This window comes from Bos grunniens, chromosome 7 (assembly GCF_055505025.1).
Source record: "Bos grunniens cultivar Pamir isolate PY7600 chromosome 7, Bosgru_T2T1.0, whole genome shotgun sequence".
Classification (NCBI taxonomy): Eukaryota; Metazoa; Chordata; class Mammalia; order Artiodactyla; family Bovidae; genus Bos; species Bos grunniens.
Genome location: NC_141171.1, coordinates 69,450,507 through 69,463,475, shown reverse-complemented (window position 1 = coordinate 69,463,475; position 12,969 = coordinate 69,450,507). Strand labels below are relative to the sequence as shown.

The 12,969-nt window shown below is 35.5% G+C and overlaps 2 protein-coding genes across 7 annotated transcripts in view; one reads left to right on the top strand and one right to left on the bottom strand.

Annotated features, from left to right (window-relative positions):
* Positions 1-12,969, bottom strand: part of LSM11 (LSM11, U7 small nuclear RNA associated) — a 115,978-nt gene that overhangs the window by 21,315 nt on the left and 81,694 nt on the right. The gene's annotated exons all lie outside the window — the stretch shown is intronic.
* The window catches only part of CLINT1 (clathrin interactor 1), a 57,470-nt gene that overhangs the window by 14,130 nt on the left and 30,371 nt on the right, over positions 1-12,969 (top strand). For 2 of the 6 annotated variants that reach the window (XM_086412652.1, XM_086412650.1), the window contains exon 2: positions 6,158-6,228. The exons of 2 other annotated variants lie outside the window; for them this stretch is intronic. The gene's annotated coding sequence lies outside the window, so the exon portion shown is untranslated. Of the gene's footprint in view, positions 1-3,166; positions 3,412-6,157; positions 6,229-12,969 lie in introns of those variants that run through there. 2 more of the 6 variants (XM_086412651.1, XM_086412653.1) reach the window with 2 other exon arrangements.

The following is a 12,969-nucleotide window of genomic DNA, read 5'->3' as shown; positions in this document are numbered from 1 at the left end:
GAAGGAAATGGCAACCCATTCCAGTGTTCTTGCCTGGAAGAATCCCAGGGACGGAGGAGCCTGGTGGGCTGCCGCACAGAGTCGGGTCACACAGAGTCGGACACGACTGAAGCGACTTAGCAGCAGCAGCAGTAGGCCTTTTTGAGGATATGGTATCTGTAAAGAATTTAGAGCACACAGAGTAAAGGAAGAGTGTTTTATCCTTGGAGTGTTTCACTCATGGAGTGAGCAAATAAGGAGCTGGTGAGAATATTAGAGAACAGTGTGGCAGGAGCATGTGGAAGAAGAGTGGTAGGCTCAGGGATTTGTAGGTCATTGCATGGAGTTTGGATTTATTTTAAGTATATTAAACAGTGGAATTTTGATAAGCAAAGGAGTGAAGTGATCCCATCTATGTTACCTTACTGTTGGTGCTGAGTTGAATAATGGATTGGAGGTTGAGGTGGGAACATGAGTAGAAAGGGGCACTGGTTAAAATCATGAGTATAGCATGACAGTTATGGAATGGAATGTAAAGTGGGCAATAAAATGTGTTTGTTTGCCTCTTATTTGTGTTACTTTGGAAGGAATACATGAGAATTACTGTTATACAATATTTGCTTTGCTTTGTTCTTCTGTGGTAATAGATTGTGCAAAGTGAGAGCCTGGTCCAATACGTAGGAGTTTCAGTTAACAAGATGCTGTGCAAAAGGAGGCTTGTGTATTAGAATTCCAGCATCTGGAGAAGTGAAATCCACGATGCTTTCAAATTCATAGTTGATACTGAGCATGAGTACGAGATTTAACAAAATTTTTTTAGCCTTAAATTTCATATTTAGCTTTTCATATATTTATATGGGACACAGAAGTCTTGGGCCGAGTTATCTTACCTTTTAAAGTCTTTGCTGGGGGTCAGTAAGCTAATTTTAGGGCTTATAATAATTTAACAAATCTTTCAGACTGACTCCAAAAAGCCTGGGATTGAAACATCTGTGACAGCTCTTTAAAAAGAAATTTTGTGAGGTTATTACTTCTCATGTCATTCTGTTTGTGTATATGTATATGTTGGTCAGCGGGTGTTTATTTTAGTCCTCTCTATTCATATCTTAATCTCAAAGTCCTTATCTTCCATCCCCCCCCCCCCACCCCGCACCCCCCGTCTAATACTCTCTGTTACCAAGAGATCATAGATTTCATTTATGTATTCACCGGTCAGTTATTAAATATTCCATTTTATGTGAGGCATCCATTGTTAGGTACTGAGAGGGAAACAAAAATGCATAATATATAGTACAGTCAGTACTGATTAATTGAGGTAGTTATGTTTTTAAAAGTTACTGCAAACACTGAATCTTTGTTCTTAGAGGAAATACAGGATTAGGTTCCTGTGGGCCTCTGATCACAACATTTTCATCAACCAGTTAGTATGTAACCTTGTTTTATGTGTATTTCTGTTTAAAGATGCTTTCCTTATTACATATATTGTTGACTCATTAACATTGAACCCAGGGCCAACTATATTACGTGTCTTATATGAAGATATTTTTTCTATAAGGCACATCATAACCTCTTGGAAACACTAGACAGCACTTTAGCACTCAGCTTGGGGGCCATGTTAAACAACAAAATCAAGAGAAATCATAAAGATGTGAAAAATATGGCACTGAGTAAACCAGAGAAAGGACATTTGTTTACAGTATGAGAACTGAAACGAGAGCGTCACCTTTTTGACCTCATCTGGGACTGTAAGACAGGTAACTGAGAGTTTTGCTGCACACTGTTGACAAATGACCATGAAAGTGCTATGAATATTGATTTTGGTGTTAAAAATATATTTTGGCAAGGAAATAAACTGAGTCCTCAAATAGTCAACTCTACTTGCTTTTTAAACATATTAAGGAAATTAAATTCAGTTATAGCCGTTGTACAAGGCAGAATATAATTCATAAGAGTTACAAATGTAATGTTTATTTCTTCATAGGAAAGGAAGATTATGGGTTGGAAAGAGTCAGGAAGACTTCATTTTTGCATCTTTGTTTAAAACTAGGGTTGATTTTAACTCAAAGAAGAGGTGGGGATTCCGGGAGTGAACAGTTAGTCAGGTAAGAAAGTAAAGTGAAGTGTTAGTTGCTTAGTTGTGTCTGACTCTTTGCAACCCCATGGACTGTACCACAGGCTCCTCTTGTCCTTGGAATTATCTAGGCAAGAATACTGGAGTGAGTTACCATTCCCTTCTCCAGGGGATCTGCCTGACCCAGGGATCGAACCCATGTCTCCTGCATTGCAGGTGGCTTCTTTACCATTGAGCCACCAGGGAAGCATGCTTAAATTTCAACTAGTAATACAATATGATTATCTCATAAAGTAAATGAAACAGAAGTAGTGGGAGAAAAGGCTGGAGAGATTGGTTGAGGACTACTATCAAAAGTCAATTAGGACTTTTTTAGTCAGAGGAAAGAAAATATTTAAGAATTATAATCCTTTTGTTCAGTTATTCAATAAATATTTACTGAACATCTGCTGTCACCAAACCTGTTCCAGGTACTGAGGTTCTTAAGTGAGAAAGACAAAATCTGTGTTCTCTGGATGTTTTCAGTCTAGAAGGTGAGACAAGCAAGGAAACAAACATGCCCATTATATAGTGGCCCAGTTTTAGTTTTAGTTCAAGGTAATAGAAAGCACATACTGTTCTTTGCCATGTAGAGCATATAGGCAGTTCCCCAAAGTTGAAAGAAGATTTCTTGGAAGAAGTAACATTTAAGCTAAAATCTGATAAGGTTGGAATTAGGTGGGGGGATGGGATAGATGGGCAGAGGATTTAAAAACCAAAAGAAAGTATGTGCAAAGACCTGGAGAGAATGGCAGTGGTGGGACTGAAAAAATAAATTGGTATCTCATATGAAGGATTGAGGACTTCATCTTGAAGGTAGTAAGGAAATCTTTGCTGGATTTAAAATGGGAGGTCAGATAGATAAGATTTTTATTTCAGCAGGAGTTCACTTTGGCTCTGGCCTGTTGGGAGATAGATGGGAAGCAGACTAGTTACATGGTTGTTGGCAGTAATCCCTGTGAGAAATGGTGGTAGTGGACTAAGGTAGTGGGGGTGCATGTGGGAGAAGCAGATGGACATATTTGAGAGATACTTAGAAAACGGAGTTGAAAAGGCCTGGGAATGGATTGGATGCTGGCTAGAAGAGGGGAGAGAAGTAATCAATAGAGATGTTCAAACTATAACCCTGGATGGTACTGTCCACTGCACAGGAGGAGGAAGATGTTTCGGGGAAGATGGATTTAATGAGTTTGTGGTAAGCTAACATGACCAACACTAAACACTAGGAAGATGAATCTGTTTTGCTTTGGAGGATGAATGAAAGGATAATACACCTGAATTGGAGAGATTGTTAAATGCTTTTGTGGGAGCCTGGGCTAGAGGTGAGTACCTATATTTTTAATGCAGAATGAACAGGTTTTGGAAATTAATAGGAAGTAGGCACTGTGGGAAGAGACTCCCAAAGATAACTCCGAACATCCTAACAACTGCACCCAGCCTGCCCAGCTTTTATCATGTGCTTTGAGATAATGTATCAGGGTGAAAAATGGTGAAGCTGCCTCCGTGTTGCTACCTCTTAAAATACATAGAGACGTTTTCTTGTTAAAAAGCAGCTCTAATTTGTAAGAATAGTCATTTTTTCCACTTTGGGACTATTGGGGTATCTCATATGGGTATTGATCCTTGTGAAAAATGTTAGGTCTGCATGAGGGAGCCTAGAAAAGCAGCTACTAGTGTGAGAGTAAGGCCCGTGGGGAGAGGTCATCTATCTCTTCCTGAGCTCTTTGCTGTGTTTCTTTTTGTTTAGCTGTGCTTCATAAAATATCATAAAATCAGTAAAATATGCAGGAAATAAAGATATTTAACTTTATTTAACTAATAAAGATGTTTAAATAAGATATTTAACATGGTTATTAAATGAAGATTAAGAAATTAAAAATTGAAGCTAAAATAAAGTGAAAACTTTGGAGAGGTTGGAATAAAGTTTTAAACATTTAAAAAACCCAATGCAGAAAGGGTTAAAAAAGAGTAAAACAGATGAGACTTAAAATAATATCTGGGGAATTCCCTGGCGATCTAGTGTTAGCACTTGGGGTTTTCATTGCCGGGGCCACGGTTTGATCCCTAATTGGAGAACTAAGATCCCTCAAGCTGCGTGACGTGGCCATATTAAAAAAAGAAAAAGAAAACTAACATTAACAATAAAGATCAAGGTTTTTTGTTTGTTTTTTAAGTATGATAAAACTAGGTAAGAAGTAAAGCAAGGTTAAAGGCTGAAAGCCAACCAACAGTCTAAAAACATAAAAGGTTAAAGGAAAAACTATTCATGAGATTAAAGATAAGAAATAATAGAAAGTAAAAACAATGGTAAAAGGTATCAGCTGACAATATTTTTAGAAGTTTGGGGGAAAAGGGCCATTTTTTAAAAATACATTGAAATGGGTTTCTTGGGACACTTAGGAAATGCTCCAGGGAAAAGGTATGTTGTCCCCAAAGTTTCAGAAATATTTAATATAGTCCCCTCTTGGAGACTCATAATGCACATGAGAATAGTAAAGTCTCCAAGAAGTGTTGCAGTAATAAAGTTGCCTTTGTTTTATGTAACATTTCCTAAACCTCACCATGGAACACATTTCTCACATAACACCTATTAATGTCTCCCAGAGTATTTTTCGCAAAACACTAGAGTACTGTTTCAGAAGAAAATAAAAACGGAAAATCTTGACAGTTACAGAGATATGTGTTAAAAGAAAAAAACAGTCATCTGGAAATAGAAAATGGTTTTGGGTTGGGGCTTGCATTCATTCCTTGGGAACAGGCTCCTTTCGAGGCAGCAGTGTCCTTCGGAGCCAAGGGCCCGAGAGTAACTTGATACTTCTATCTTCTGGCCTTCTATCCGTAGCTCTCTTTTCAGAAAGCTTTTATCTGTGCACAGCATACAGGCTGCTGAGCCAGGGGAGTGGAAGCCGATCCTCGGCAGAATTAAATCAGCCCAGCCAGCGGGCACTTCCCTAGCAAGGGTAAAGAAGTTGTATATACAAGTACTATTTTTCTTCCCCCCCAAATTAGTTTTTTTTTTTTTTGTCATTGTATAAATGCAATTTTAAATGTGTGCCTCCACCCCAACACTTTTTATGGGCTTTTTAACTTTAGGCTTTGTCCACATGCACACGTGTTTTTATATAGTTGGTAGTTAGTGTTCATACAATTTTGTATTGTGAGAGCTGCTTTCTTATGGCTGTGAAGGGAAGAATTTCCTACTGGTGGCTGCCTCTGCCTGTTCTGTTGCTGTTTTTCCAAGCACACTGCTGTAGCATTTTGGGAGCAGCTTCTCATTCTGCTTTCTTGAACCACACACAATAAAAGTCGTCCATTTTGCCACCCTCCTCAAATCTTATTGCTGCCAGAGTGCCTCTCTGGAAATAATAACTTGTAGCATCATGGGACTAGCCTACATTGGGAAAGCTTTTCTCTAATCCTGTCATCTGCTGTCCAGTTCATGTTAGCAGCACTTGTGCTAGAGAGAAGGGCTTCCATATAAGACCTGTGAATATCCAGACACTTCCTAGGATAATAATTTGTGCTGTTACACAGGAAACTGAATGGAGAAACTGGTTGTTGTGGCTTTTCTAACATCCTTTGTTCAGGTAGACACTTCATGGAATCAGTTACATGGACCTTGTTTTTGGCATTTTGAAAGCTTAAAATTCTACAGCTTACAGTATCTAAATTGTAGATATAAACTTCATGCTGAGAAAGTTTCTTTTTATAATAGCTTAAACATCTTTTGTTTTTCCCATAATTTGCTTTTGGAATGTCTGACTCTAGTAGCTGATACAGATGAGTTAGTTTAGTAAATCCAAAAAAATGTTAAAGACATTATCAGATGATATCAGATTACCAATATAGGAGAAATTGCTGCTTAATGTAAACTAAAACCCTAGAACATGGTTGGTGGTACTGAGATTAAAGAGAGTGAACTTCAGAATACAAACTCTGTTTGTAAAATGGCTTGTATTGATACTTGTCCTGTCCCTTAGAGAAACTCATTTCCAGATCTTTGGCCATTTTTAAATAATAGTCATCCTGCCTTGAAGTGTAGTTATATCTTTGAACTCTTCATTTCAGCATGCATACTGTGGGTCAGATAGGCTGCCGGTTACCTTGACTCTAAAGTTCCACAACAATGAATAGCATAGGTAAGTAATAAGTATTAATGCCAGTATATTCTAAGGGGCCATATAAAGAATATCTTCAAATTGAAAATGATAAATTCTGGCAGAAACATAACCATGTGTGGTAAATGCTTTACATGCCATTCAATTTAATCTCAGTAATACATAGGAACTACCTTTCAGATTAGGTAGCTGAGACACATAAGTGGTTGATTTATCCAGGGATCAGAGATAAGATATGGGCCATATTCATTTCTATTAAATTACTGGTCAATTACTATACATATTTTCTACAAAATAGCCATAAGAGATGAAGCAGATTGTGAAAATTAGTGGTTGTACAGTGTTTTCCTCTAGTGTGGCCTTGTGTTTTGGACCAGTTCCTAGAGTCAGAGTCAAAGCCCAAGCCTGTTTTAATGTCTGAATATGGGCTGCCATCAAATGGATTATTTAATTTGGTATTGCTAACCTCTGATGTTGTACAGGAAGGGAAATAGTTTTATAGTTTCTTCCTCCTACAGGTCATAATTTAGTTGTGGACATCAGGATGTTTTTCTTGACTTATCTGATCCATATAGTTTTCCTTTGCACATCTGTTACATAAATTACTAAACTACTTCCTTGAAAAGTTGCCAGTTTGTCACACTAGTAGTGATCAAGGGGTGGTACATTTTGGAAAAAAAGAATTAAATGACAGACTCTGAGGGGCAGAAATCCAACCACCATCCCAATTTAAGGTGTTTTTTTTTTTTTGGATCAATTCCTATATTTTTTTGAGGCATTGAAATAAAATTATATGTGGTTTCTAATGTGTTTCCCAAAAGACCATAAATATTTAATGATCTTTCGTATAAAATGAGGTATTTTAGTTACTGCTTCTGTTAAGTTTTTATCTTTTCCGTGATCAATTTATTTATACATTCTAGTCTGGTACAAAGTTTGCTATTTGAAACTAAATTTGGAATGTTGGTTTCTTTAACAGCTTTGCCCTTTCCTGACCTTGAATTCTGCATAAACCATAGAATAATGATTTTTCTGTGTTTTTCTTTTGCGGGGGGGGAGGAAATTCGTAAGATTTATTATTTATACTGGTTACATGTTAGGACCACTTTACACTTAAATGATGAAAAAATCAGAAATCTCAGAGATATTAGATGTGGGTCTGGTTCGTTTTGGCTTATGCAAACTGATAATGAACACTGGAAATTTTCATGGAATGTTCGGTAAATTTACTAAAGCAAGGAACTAAGTTATTTTTTTAACACTCATTGTGAAATTGTGTGGCTTTGGAGTGCTGGTTTTGAGCTTGTAATCTTTAGATAAAGATATCATTTGGAATACTGAAAATCTGTAATGGGTGTTTTTAGAGATTAAAAGAGAAAGTACGTTATAAATTGGTTAGTGTCAGTTACTGATAAAAGTTCTTAGATTAATTTTTTTGCATTACGTTTCCTACTGTTGTAACCGTTCTTTCTAAAATACAGTAGAGTCTTGATAGATTTTTCTGTTCAGAGTTTTGAGTTTTAAACTCTTCTTAAAGAGGATTTGTTAACAGGAAATAATGTTTAATTTTATTATGATCCAAATCTGACTTGCATGTGTGGAAACTAGTCACTTAGCTAAGTCAGTCACTGGTATCCATCTTGGAGCTCAGCTTTGTTGTGTTCCAACTCTCAGGCTGTGATAACACCTTAGCTTTTTTGTGAAAAACAATTCACAGAAAGCCTGTGTTTAGTATTGGTATTGAATGTGGCAGAGCCTTATAAAATTCACAGACAGAAAATAGAAGTTTTATACATATTTAAAGAGGAACGCATTGGGTTTGGTGGTACCTTGGATTGATGACACAATCAAATCTATATGGAATCAGTAGAAGAAATTTATGGAACATGTTCTGCCATGCAAAAGTTGCTTACCTAAGAAATATAATTTGGTTAATTTAAATATTGGTTATCTTGTATTGAGGAAATATAATATGCAGAGGATACTTTAATTCTTGATTGAATTTGGGAGATTGTCAAGAGTCTGCATTTTTATACACAAAGGTCTTCAATTTATCTTTCAACAGTGTTAGGGGTTTATTCTTATAGCTTCTTCTACCTTCAAAGTAATGCTTCATTTGTTCTCTGTTCATTCTACTCCCTGCCCTCCCCCCTCCCCCCACCATGCCACTGCAATGAAAAATACTTCTATAGAAAATAGTTTTGTAGAATTTATCCTTCCACTTTATCTGTACGTAGTACAAATGCAGTGTAAAATTTTGAGTTAAGATTGTAAGAATATTGAGCTGTATCTATCAACAGTGTTCAGTAATAGGAAAACACCACAGGTGATTAAAATTCTATACTTCAGTTTTCCAGCCCCATAATAGTACTGGTCTGAACTGTTATTGAAATTGAAGGCCAGCATCACTCAGTATGCATCAAAGAATTTGGTAGTAGGATTGATGTGATAATAGCTTTTGATTAAAAAAGAGTATATAGTCCTTAATTTTCTTACAACTTAAAACAATTAGAATTTTTAAAAGTATATCAGGGGTACTTTTCTGTTAAAACTCAGTATTCAAAAAACGAAGATGATGGCATCCGGCCCCATCACTTCATGGCAATTAGATGGGGAAATGATGGAAACTTTATTTTCTCGGGCTCCAAAATCACTGCAGATGGTGACTGCAGCCATGAAATTAAAAGATGCTTGCTTGCTCCTTGGAAAAACAGCTATGAAAAACCTAGACAGCATTTTAAAAAGCCAGAGATACTGCTTTGCCAACAAAGGTCCGTCTAGTCAAAGCTATGGTTTTTCCAGTAATCATGTATGGATGTAAGAGTTGGGCCATAAAGAAGGCTGAGCATCAAAGAATTGATGCTTTTGAACTGTGGTCTTGAGAGTCTCTTGGACTGCAAGATCAAACCAGTAAGTCCTACAGGAAATCAATCCTGAATGTTCATTGGAGGGACTGATGTTGAAGCTGAAACTCCAATCCTTTGGCCACCTGATGTGAAGAACTGACTCATTGGAAAAGACCCTGATTCCGAGAAAGACTGAAGGTGGGAGGAGAAGGAGAAGACAGGATGAGATGGTTGGATGGCATCACCGACTTGATGGACATGAGTTTGAGCAAGCTGTGGGAGATAGTGAAGGACAAGGAAGCCTGGCATGCTGCAGTCCATGGGCTCGCAACACGACTGAGCAGCTGAACAACAACTTTTCTATTACCTACTACTATGTGGAGAGAGAATAATTAATATGGTGTTTTTGAACATTAATACATTTTCTGTGGTTTTAATGTCATATAGGCAGGCTGCTTGAGTTTTGGACTTAGTTTTTCTGCCTGTGCCGTATTTTTCAAATGTATTCAGTATCTGGCTATAGTATGATCTTCATAACTTGATCTTTAAGTATCCAGAATTATTTTAAAAGTTAGAAGCTTTAAAAATGATTATGGGACTCCCTTCCTCCCTCAATAAAACCTGATAAATTGCTATTTAATATTTATTTGGTTTTAATGTTTCTTGACTGTGAGAGCTAAAGAATAAGATATATTTCAGTGCCTATTATTCTTGTTGATTATTTTTAAAAGTAGCAGGTTAAATATTTTAGCATTTTAATGTTCTTCTCTTGAAAAGTGAAAAGGAAAACAGAAGGTACATAATCAGCATAGTCCTCTGTGTAAATAAGTGATCATAAATAATATGCACATGAGCATACTGTCAGTACATATTTATAAGTGGAAGTGGATTGATATAAGGTCATTTTTTTTAAGTAGCTTGGTTAGTCTTTTCTGAAATCTTGTTACTGCAGGAGCATGGTTAAGAGAGCCTCAGATTTTAGATGTTTTCAGTCTCAGTTATTTCCTATTTAAACTGATGTTTTCTTTACATTGCTTTTAAGAATATGTATGTTTAAGAGAGGGGTACATTGGTTTCCTCCTTTTTAACTGGTTAGTTTGTATTTAATTTTAGTAAAACCAAAGGAAATGTAATTTCCATGACCAAGAATATATTTTTTAAAATATTAATTCAGCATTTAGTTCTTTTTGTAGCATAACTTGTGATGTCATCCTACATATTAACTATATCAACTAGTAGACTTTTAGCTTAGGTGATATTATTAATTCTCTGATTCTGCAGCATTATGGCATAATAGGAAATGGGCTACATTTAATTAAAATTCAAAACCCTAACATCTATTGCTGTTTACTAGTCTTTTCATCCTGAGTGTAAGTTTATTTAAACTTCTCTACTAAGGAGATGCTATTAAATATTTTTCCCTTCCTCCTCTCTCAAATTTTTGAATTATTTTTTGGTAGAGGGACTTTTGCTAGTAATGGCAGGCTGAAGAGAAAGTGGCAAGCATTGGGTTTGTTATTTTGTTACTTCTGTAGTTTTCAGTAGTTAACTTACCAGTTTTCTTATGGAGGGAGTACTGTAGTTTTTTTCTTTGTTTTAGCATTGTAGCTATTTTATAACTAAGATGCTATGTAATCAAACATGATAATATCGGCTTTAGCAGCATTAATTCCTGTACTGAATCATTACTTGTGTTAGGACATTATTCATTGCTTTGTGTTTCATTTTCAGATCCAGAAAGGGCTTTTTTTTTTTTTTAAATGGGTAGCAAATACCCAGCCAAGTAGATGAACCAATTTTCCCACCTCCCCTCCCTATTTCTATACATTAAGATTTTTTGATAAAAATGAGAGTTATGTATTTGTCAAATTTAGGAGTACTAGACTTCTTCGTTATTGACCATACATTTGATACCATTCACAGAACTGTAGTAACATCTAACTTTGTTTTAAAATACGAGTATTGAACCTATAATTGTTCAGCTTGCAAGCAAGGATAATGTGGTGAAGACCATCATCCCCTGATGAAAAATGAATGTCACATGGTCCTTTATCTAGCTTTTAGAGCAGGTATTCTTAAAATTATTTCCCTGCTATTTTGGTTAGAAACATTTTTAAAAAGGAACAGATTTTCCTGGCTTAAGTAACTTGTTACCTGAGAAAACTGTCTTTTTTCAGTGTTTATTTTAAGAGTATGTTATTGTTTTTAATAAGTTTTTAAAAGATTAGGATTTTAGAGGGAGCATTATAATTTTACCTATATCATAAAAGTATATTCTGAAATCTGTGGCATTAAGATAGAGAGGTCACTTTTAAATATAGATTTTAATGTCTAGAATCATTCTTCTCTAATACGGTGTTTTTTTAAGCAAGTTAATTTCAATATTAGGTACCTAAATTGATCCCTGTGGTTTTACACAGGTAGCATTTGGTATACATATTTTAGTATGTGTACATACATATGTGTAGTTACTAGTTTGCTGCAATTATTAGTCTGATAATAATAAGACATTCAGTTGAGTTCAGTTCAGTTCAGTCGCTCAGTCGGACATTGGAAGTACAAATAATACTCATTTGATATACCATGATGCTTATTTGCCTATTAATAGTTAAAATGTTGCTAATGATGATATAGTACTCATTTGTATTCTTAATGGCATTTTAACACTTTCCTCTTTGTTACAATATAATATTCATGGGGGAAATTTTGGAAAATACAGGAAAAAGAAAATAGTTTGAAGGAAAAAAAAAACATTATTTAAAACCATTACTTTGAATGCTGTGTTTGTCTCGTCTCTGCCTCTGTTTTTCTGACTCTCTTGTATATGTAAGTGTGGATGTTCGTATGAAAAAACACAAATTGAAAACCGTCTAATAGAAAATACTGCTAAATATTTTCTCCTGAATTCAGAATGAATAGTCTTTATAATAACTTTGAAACAAACAGTAGAATCTATTAAAAATATGGACCCATTTGATTTTATTTTTTTTAATGTAAAATTAAGCAGGCTAGGAAAAAGACTTTTTACTAAATCAATTTCAATTTTCATTATCCTTTGTTAGCAGTTAGGACTGGATTATACCTATACTTTACCTTTTCTCTTGGTTTGTAGTTTTGTTTTAGCAAAGAATATTCTTGAATTTTTGGCAGGAAAAAAATACCATAAGACTAAGTTTTTTCTTGTCTGTTATTTTACTGTTTCTTCTTTAAGGACATTAGAAGAATCATTGACCATCTGTAGGTCAAAACTCCATTTTAGCTTTTACTTTGAACCAATTTTGCCTCTAAACCCTGGACCAAAACTATTACCAAGTAAAATAATGTGGTATTTTATCAGTAGTGACCAGTGAAATAAGCAGAAAATGGGGAATAAAGAGGAGGGCCAAAATGAACACTAATTATTTACAAATTGAGTAATTGAATGAATATTGACTGTGTTCATATAGCCATAGAAGTGTATGTAGAGGACTTGAGGGTGTAACTTTTAGAAGTTCGCATTGAAAATCCAGTGATTGGGTGTAGTGCTGGGTTGTTCAGAGTTAAGTATTCCTCTTGGGGACTGGTAGTCAGTCTTGTATCCTATTGCTGGGATGTTATAAGGAGCAAATGTGAAAGTGTGTAAGTGGTTTGATTTCAATTGTGGGTTTTATCCTTATAAAAAGCAGTAGTTCTGTATTGCTTTAAGGTAAAAATCTTCAGCACATGAGCAGCTTCTTAATGTTCTTCACTCTGGTCATTCCCTGGTAATTTCCTGTAATTTTGTTTGCAGAGCGGATCCTCAACCTTTGTCTGATTTCTCTGTGTTTTAAAAAACTGATGAGAGATCCCCCTCTAGTGTCTGAATTACCCATTCTTAAAACATTTATGTCAGTCATAGGTTTTAGGAATTAAGCTAGCTGTGTTTTCCTTTCACATC